Genomic DNA, 9,476 nt, shown 5'->3' with positions numbered 1-9,476 from the left:
GCTGACACCTGCATTTTATTTTTAACCCCTAATCTGCCGCTCCGTAAACCGCCGCTACTTACATTATCCTTATGTACCCCTAATCTGCTGCCCCTAACACCGCCGACCCCTATATTATATTTATTAACCCCTAATCTGCCCCCCACAACGTCGCCTCCACCTGCCTACACTTATTAACCCCTAATCTGCCGACCGGACCGCACCGCTATTATTATAAAGTTATTAACCCCTAATCCGCCTCACTAACCCTATAATAAATAGTATTAACCCCTAATCTGCCCTCCCTAACATCGACGACACCTAACTTCAAACATTAACCCCTAATCTGCTGACCGGAGCTCACTGCTATTCTAATAAATGTATTAACCCCTAAAGCTAAGTCTAACCCTAACACTAACACCCCCCTAAGTTAAATATAATTTTATTCTAACGAAATAAATTAACTCTTATTAAATAAATTATTCCTATTTAAAGCTAAATACTTACCTGTAAAATAAATCCTAATATAGCTACAATATAAATTATAATTATATTGTAGCTATTTTAGGATTAATATTTATTTTACAGGCAACTTTGTAATTATTTTAACCAGGTACAATAGCTATTAAATAGTTAAGAACTATTTAATAGTTACCTAGTTAAAATAATTACAAAATTACCTGTAAAATAAATTACAACCTAAGTTACAATTAAACCTAACACTATACTATCATTAAATTAATTAAATAAAATACCTACAATTACCTACAATTAAACCTAACACTACACTATCAATACATTAATGAAATACAATACCTACAAATAAATACATTTAAATAAACTAACTAAAGTACAAAAAATAAAAAAGAACTAAGTTACAAAAAATAAAAAAATATTTACAAACATAAGAAAAATATTACAACAATTTTAAACTAATTACACCTACTCTAAGCCCCCTAATAAAATAACAAAGACCGCCAAAATAAAAAATGCCCTACCCTATTCTAAATTACTAAAGTTCAAAGCTCTTTTACCTTACCAGCCCTGAACAGGGCCCTTTGCGGGGCATGCCCCAAAAAGTTCAGCTCTTTTTCCTGTAAAAAAAAAAACATACAATACCCCCCCCCCAACATTACAACCCCACCACCCACATACCCCTAATCTAACCCAAACCCCCCTTAAATAAACCTATCACTAAGCCCCTGAAGATCTTCCTACCTTGTCTTCACCCTGCCAGGTTCACCGATCGGTCCAGAAGAGCTCCTCCGATGTCCTGATCCAAGCCCAAGCGGGGGGCTGAAGATGTCCATGATCCGGTCGAAGTCTTCATCCAAGCGGGGCAGAAGAGGTCTTCCATCCGATTGAAGTCTTCATCCAGGCGGAATCTTCTATCGTCATCCATCCGTAGCGAAGCGGCAGCATCCTGAAGACCTCCCACGCGGAACATCCATCCTGCCCGACGACTGAACGACGAATGACGGTTCCTTTAAATGACGTCATCCAAGATGGGCGTCCCTCGAATTCCGATTGGCTGATAGGATTCTATCAGCCAATCGGAATTAAGGTAGGAATATCTGATTGGCTGATGGAATCAGCCAATCAGAATCAAGTTCAATCCGATTGGCTGATCCAATCAGCCAATCAGATTGAGCTCGCATTCTATTGGCTGTTCCGATCAGCCATCGGAATTCGAGGGATGCCATCTTGGATGACGTCATTTAAAGGAACCAGTCATTCGTCGTTCAGTCGTCGGGCAGGATGGATGTTCCGTGCCGGAGGTCTTCAGGATGCTGCCGCTTCGCTCCGGATGGATGACGATAGAAGATGCCGCCTGGATGAAGACTTCAATCGGATGGAAGACCTCTTCTGCCCCGCTTGGATGAAGACTTCGACCGGATCATGGACATCTTCCAGCCCCCCGCTTGGACTTGGATCAGGACATCGGAGGAGCTCTTCTGGACCGATCGGTGAACCTGGCAGGGTGAAGACAAGGTAGGAAGATCTTCAGGGGCTTAGTGTTAGGTTTATTTAAGGGGGGTTTGGGTTAGATTAGGGGTATGTGGGTGGTGGGTTTGTAATGTTGGGGGGGGGGTATTGTATGTTTTTTTTTTTACAGGAAAAAGAGCTGAACTTTTTGGGGCATGCCCCGCAAAGGGCCCTGTTCAGGGCTGGTAAGGTAAAAGAGCTTTGAACTTTAGTAATTTAGAATAGGGTAGGGCATTTTTTATTTTGGGGGTCTTTGTTATTTCATTAGGGGGCTTAGAGTAGGTGTAATTAGTTTAAAATTGTTGTAATATTTTTCTTATGTTTGTAAATATTTTTTTATTTTTTGTAACTTAGTTCTTTTTTATTTTTTGTACTTTAGTTAGTTTATTTCATTGTAGTTTATTTGTACATATTGTATTTAATTAATTTATTGATAGTGTAGTGTTAGGTTTAATTGTAGGTAATTGTAGGTATTTTATTTAATTAATTTAATGATAGTATAGTGTTAGGTTTAATTGTAACTTAGGTTAGGACTTATTTTACAGGTAATTTTGTTATTATTTTAACTAGGTAACTATTAAATGTTCTTAACTATTTAATAGCTATTGTACCTGGTTAAAATAATTACAAAGTTGCCTGTAAAATAAATATTAATCCTAAAATAGCTACAATGTAATTATAATTTATATTGTAGCTATATTAGGATTTATTTTACAGGTAAGTATTTAGCTTTAAATAGGAATAATTTATTTAATAAGAGTTAATTAATTTTCGTTAGATTCAATTATATTTAATTTAGGGGGGTGTTAGTGTTAGGGTTAGACTTAGCTTTAGGGGTTAATACATTTATTAGGAATAGCGGTGAGCTCCGGTCGGCAGATTAGGGGTTAATGTTTGAAGTTAGGTGTCGGCGATGTTAGGGAGGGCAGATTAGGGGTTAATACTATTTATTATAGGGTTAGTGAGGTGGATTAGGGGTTAATAACTTTATTATAATAGCGGTGCGGTCCGGTCGGCAGATTAGGGGGTGAATAAGTGTAGGCAGGTGGAGGCGGACGTTGTGGGGGGGCAGATTGAATAGGGGTTAATAAATATAATATAGGGGTCGGCGGTGTTAGGGGCAGCAGATTAGGGGTACATAGCTATAATGTAGGTGGCGGCGCTTTGCGGTCGGCAGATTAGGGGTTAATTATTGTAGGTAGCTGGCGGCGACGTTGTGGGGGGCAGGTTAGGGTTAATAAATATAATACAGGGGTCGGGCGGTTGTTAGGGGCAGCAGATTTGGGGTACATAGGGATAAGTTAGGCTGGCGGCGCTTTGCGGTCGGCAGATTAGGGGTTAAAAAAAAAATAGAGTGGCGGCGAGTGTGGGGGGACCTCGGTTTAGGGTACATATGTAGTTTATGGGTGTTAGTGTACTTTAGAGTACAGTAGTTAAGAGCTTTATGAACCGGCGTTAGCCCAAAAGCTCTTAACTACTGACTTTTTTCCTGCGGGCTGGAGTTTTGTCGTTAGATGTCTAACGCTCACATTCAGACACGACTCTAAATACCGGAGTTAGAAAGATCCCATTGAAAAGATAGGATAGCGCAATTGACGTAAGGGGATCTGCGGTATGGAAAAGTCGCGGCTGAAAAGTGAGCGTTAGACCCTTTTTTGAGTGACTCCAAATACCGGAGTTAGCCTAAAACCAGCGTTAGGAGCCTCTAACGCTGGTTTCACGGCTAACGCCAAACTCCAAATCTAGGCCTATGGTTTTATTTCCTAATGGCTATCTGAATATTGATATTTTATGCCTTCTTTCTTAACGGAACTGAAAGATTTCAGCAACTATTGAATTGCAATTTCCGGTTTTCTCTCAAATATTTACTCTTAAAGGGACAGTCTACTCCAGAATTGTTATTGTTTTAAATGATAGATAATCCTTTATTACCCATTATCCAGATTTGCATTGCCAACACTGTTATATTAATTCACTTTTTTACCTCTGTGATTATCTTGTATCTAAACCTCTGCAGTCTGCCCCCTTGTCTCAGTGCTTTTGACAGATTTAAGAAATTATACACAAAGTGGAATAAGTAAGGACTCTTATCCAATAGCTCCTGCATTTAATCCAGGATACGATTTTTTAAATCTGTCAAAATGCACTGAGATAAGAGACAGTTTCATCGGCTTAAAATTTAGCATATTATCCTCCCTAGGTTTTAGCTTTCCACTAAGAATACCATACAAGAAAATCAAATTTGTTGATACAAGTAAATTGGAAAGTAGTTTGAAATTGCATGCCTGTTTGAATTATGAAGGTTTAGTTTTGACTAGACCGTCCCTTTAACATGGCATCTGAGGATGAATCTCCATACTTCTAAAGAAGATATTTTTGCCTTCATTGACTCAGCCATTAATGATGCATTAAATCAAAACCATAAGTACCCTTCCTCTACAGAGGCAGCCCTTAATACCAAAAAGACTTGCTCTAAACACTGTCATACTTCTGAACCCTCTAGCTCAGAATCAGAGTCTCTTAATCCTCGCCATGGAAGGCCCAATCTCGCCCAGCCCCCTATAAAGGCAAAGCTCCTGCCTGATGTTGGCCGCAAGCCCCTCCCCAAGCGTTTCACATAAGTTGATAGAACCTCCTCCCCAGAGGTAAAACAGGCTACAAGAACCCTCCACCCCCAGGGTTTTCAAGAGGGACATCAGAGCTCCGACTCTGACAATTTTGAACTTGATTATTTTGTTTTTGAGGCTACTTTCATTACTGTCCCCTGGCCCAGATTCTTCATCTTGCTGATGAGGCCCCTTCTTTATTTGAGTATGGGCCTTTTGTGCATTCTGTTTCCTGGAAATACTAAAGTTGCCCTTTTCCAGTGAACACAGGAGATCTGCCTAATTACGCATTATTCCCAGATTGGCGGTTCTCACCATCAAAAGCAATGGCCTCCTTTTTGGGGATCCCTTTTAACAACTCATGAGGCACTAACGTTTCCACTTTCTCCTCTATTGAGAAGATTCAGGCCTTCCTCAGGAAAGTTTTAAACCCCACTCAGGGTTTTGGCAGGGCCGGCAAAATTCAGGGGGTCGTCTGTTCGGATTGTCAATATTTTCTGACTCAACAACATCGCCAAATGCTCGGATTCCATCAGTACCGTTATTAACCCGCCAGGAGCTTCACTTCGGGGCTATGCAACACCTGAATATCCTGTCCTTTCAGAGAATCCAGATCTTTATCAACAAATGATTTTCCTGTCTGAAGTTAGTGCAGAAATGTCCTGGTGGCTCTCCACATGTACAAGTGGAATGGCAGGGTTTTATTTAAGTCATGTTCAGATTTTGTTATGTCATCAGATGTCTGCTGGGCTGGGGGTGCTGCCTGAGAAACTCTTGCATCTGGAGACTCTTGGACCTCACAAAAATGCTCCCTCTACATAAATTGTCTGGAACTTTTGGCAGGCTCCTTTGTGACCCAATATTTCTCAAAACAATTTTCAGACTGCAGCATTGTTTTCCGGCTGGACATCATTTCAGCTATCCAATACATCAAACGATCCTAAGCCCTGTCGGACCCGTGCTCCGACCTTTTCAGTTTTGCTTTTCCTGCATCAGCTCCCTTCAAGCTTAATACATTCCTGGTATCTCCACTATGGTATAGGAGGACTGGTTCTCCTCGTTTTTGGAGGGACTCCTGCGACTGGTGTCTACTTCGCTCAGTTTTCCTGTCAGGATTGTATGTTCTTTGGTCCTATTTCTGTGGATAGGTCTGCCTTTCGTACCATACCATCTGCTACCTTGCTTTTTCAGCTGGCTTTTAGACCCAGGGAGTGAAGCCACAGATGCCTTTCTTCAGCCTTGACCTCAAACGAGAGCCTATGCCTTTCCTGATTTGCACTCATTTTGAGGACCCTTTGGATGGTTCGGAATTTCAGGAGTTGTCTGACTTTGATACCCCTGTTTGGCCTATGCAGACCTGGATTCTTCTCCTATTGGAGATGACCATCTCTCCTCCTCTCCTGCTTACTCAGAGGCTGTATCTTCTCCTAGACTCGAGAGGTCGTCCTCAGTAGCGGCTCTCTAATTAGGCAAATTAGGTGGCCACCTTAGGCCTCATGCTCGATGGGGCCTTGCGGTCGCCTAATTTGCCAATGTGCGGTGACCTTAACGCTGCCTCCAGGGCCAGATTGGGCCACCGGGATACCGTGAAAAATCCTGGTGGGCTGCCCTGGCAGTGAGAGAGCACAGCATATTGAGCAGGTGAGGGAGCGGAGTGACCAGCTTTTTAACTGCACAGAGGCTCAAGCTCCAAGCTCCCATAGAGAGTGTGGCTGCTGCTCTGCTCCAATAGCACTGCAGAGAGGGTGGGAGGGGGACATCACGTGAGTCTGTGTATATATGACATGAAGGGGGCCAAGCTGAAGGCCATATGGACCGGTACATAGGGAGCAGCAGGCCACAGCCACAAGCACATGGCCCAGAGCTCAAATAAGAAGCAACAGCATAGATGTACTGGTAATATTGGTGCTAGAGGATGCTATGCTCTCACCTCCATTATCACATATGAAATACAAAAGGTGCCTGCTAAAGTGTCCTAATTCCTTTTTTTGCTATGATCTCATTATATTCTGATGGTGCCATTATTATCTTGGGTCACTTGTTTCATAGCCTACGTCTATTGTTATATCTTATCATGGCTGACAGTATTATTTACTTGAAAATTATTAAAATAAATTAAAGTGCCTATTTACCTATTGCCCAGAACTCTACCCATTGCAAGAAGAGAATGTTGTATAAAACAAAGGTTAAAGATGTTAGGAAGATGTAGTATAGGAAAAAGTCCCCAATTGTACCCCATCCAGTCTTGATGTTAAGCTTTATCAAATGTTTGCATGAATATGGTCTGGTGCAATATCTCTTTAAACCAAGATATTAGTTAAGAAGAAAGCCAATTAATTTATAAAAGAATCATATGTTCTGATAGTTTAATTAATAATCCAAATGGTAAAAAGATTTCAGTTTATAAAACTGTGGGGGCAAATGGGTTGGGGAGTGGAGTAGAAACATCCACAGCACAGGTAATAATCATTTGTATGGTGTTTAATATACATGGTGCCTGCAGTCTTGAACATAGCAATAAATAAAGTAGTTGAGTGCTTCAGTGTACAAAAATGATCTAAAGGGCTGCTGCACTGCCTTTAAATATTTTTTTTACACTGAAGCACTCAAATACCTTATTTATTGCAAGCAAGGCACCTTGCATATTCATCTTAAACACCATAAAAATTATTATTGCCTGTGAATGACTTGTTTTTGTTACAATCACCTCCCTCACTTCACTTTCGGTACTGAAGGGGGGCGGATCGTCTAGAGCAGATCCTCCTGTCTCCATATAATATTATGCTGCTGTGTGCTGATTGGTACAGTATTATTACAAAGTTATAAAAACATTTCTGTTAACTTTTCTTTGCTGCTGTTCAGTAAAGATTTGATGCAAAATATTCACATCCTGTCTTCAATAAAATCTAGATTATTTAGACACCAAGGTTATAATCGAATTACTGGCAAACACTGTATATTATGAGATAGACACAAGATACACTAAATGAGATTATCATAGTATGTGCAATAATGTTTTGCTACCAAGACATGGTGGCAAATCCGCAAATTATAATCATCAATAGTACCACGCTCCCTAGAAAATGCGGTCATCTAACACAGCGGTCGCCAACCAGTGATCTATGGACCACTGGTGGTCCATGAGAAGATGTTGGTGGTCCTTGACACCATCAAGCAGGAATTAATCTCCTCTGATGGTGTCACCCACGCCGCAACTCCCTACAGTGCCTGGCTGGACATCAGTGAAAACCAACGGAGGAGGAGTTAAATTACAATCTCCCTACGCACGTTGTGTAGTACTACACAACTTGCGCAGCTAGATTGTATTTTTAACTCCTCCCACCCAGCCCGCTGCTCAGAGGAAGATGCTTCCATTCTAAAGCCAGCAGAAGTTGGTATAGTCTTGGTTTGAAAGAGTGGAATTAAAGTATATATAAAAAGAAAATCAGTGGAATTAAAGTATATATAAAAAGAAAATCTTAAAAACATGTTTTTTCATATTTTATTTATTTTCTTCTCTTTACCTGTCTCTTTGAAGTAGTTTTCCTAATTCCTTCAGATGGACTTACATCACTGTTTGTGTTCCTCCCCTCCATCTTCTTTTTTTAATTAAATATTAATTATTTTTTATTCTAATAATTTTCCTGCGCGCAAAGCCATTCCACCTGAATTCCAGTAATTGCCATCCAGCAGATCAGCCATATCCCACCAATATTATAGTAATTGCCAGTAACATTAGTCATGGTTAACTCACATCCATATTGAGAGCTTTCTGATATAAACTTAAAGGGACAGTCAAGTCCAAAAAAACCTTTCATTTTTCAAATAGGGCATGTAATTTTAAACAACTTTCCAATTTACTTTTATCAACATTTTTGCTTTGTTCTCTTGGTATTCTAGTTGAAAGCAAACCTAGGAAGGCTCATATGATAATTTCTAAGCCCTTGAAGGCCGTCTCTATTTTATTTACTTTTCACAGCAGGGGAGAGCAAGCTCATGTAGGCCATATAGATAGCATTGTGATCATGCTCGTGGCTAGTGGCAGACACTGCACTAATTGGCTAAAATGCAAGTCAATAGATAATAACTAAAAGTCATGTGATTAGGGGCGGTCAGAAGAGGCTTAGATACAAGTTAGTCACAGAAGTAAAACGTATATTAATATAACAGTGTTGATTTTGCAAAACTGGGCAATGGGTAATAAAGGGATTATCTATCTTTTTAAACAACAAAAATTCTGGTGTTGACTGTCCCTTTAATTTATGACTCCATAGTCTGTCCATGATCATAAGTAGTTTTTAATAATTCCTATCTGAGGAGGTAACTTGGGAGTCTTGTGGTCCTTTTAAACATAATTCTTTTTTTTCCCACTTTCTGCCTCTCTGTTTTCAGCTCAAAAGTTGGCACTCACCCTTCTTCTGTCATTTTGAAGTATTCTCTCAGTTCTGTTATTCAGTTAGTTAATTCCAAAAAATAATTCTTAAAAATGTGTAAATATATACATAATGTAAACTTATATATAAAATATATATATATATATATATATATATATATGTACAGTATATACATAATCTAAGTGCAGTATTATAGATAAAATTAATTCCTTTATTAGCAAACAAGATTGCACTCACAAATTTCAACCTCAACAGATGAGGTATGTATATGGCACAGAACTGATGTCCTCACGGGAAAACCTTTATCTTCCTCCTCTATTGGTGGTGTTATGCCAGATTAGATCAGGGAAAGTTCCGCCACAGTGTGCACATCAAAGTGCCAGTAAAAGGGCCTCTGAGGAAGCAGGGAGGAGCCCTGTGAAACGCGTCAGGCCACGCCCACGTTTGTCACGATGTGTCGTTGGATTACCCGACACTTGCGTGTCTGCTAGCCGGCTTGTGACGGGCACGT

This window comes from Bombina bombina, chromosome 2 (genome assembly GCF_027579735.1).
Source record: "Bombina bombina isolate aBomBom1 chromosome 2, aBomBom1.pri, whole genome shotgun sequence".
Classification (NCBI taxonomy): Eukaryota; Metazoa; Chordata; class Amphibia; order Anura; family Bombinatoridae; genus Bombina; species Bombina bombina.
Note: the sequence above shows the minus strand (reverse complement) of the source record.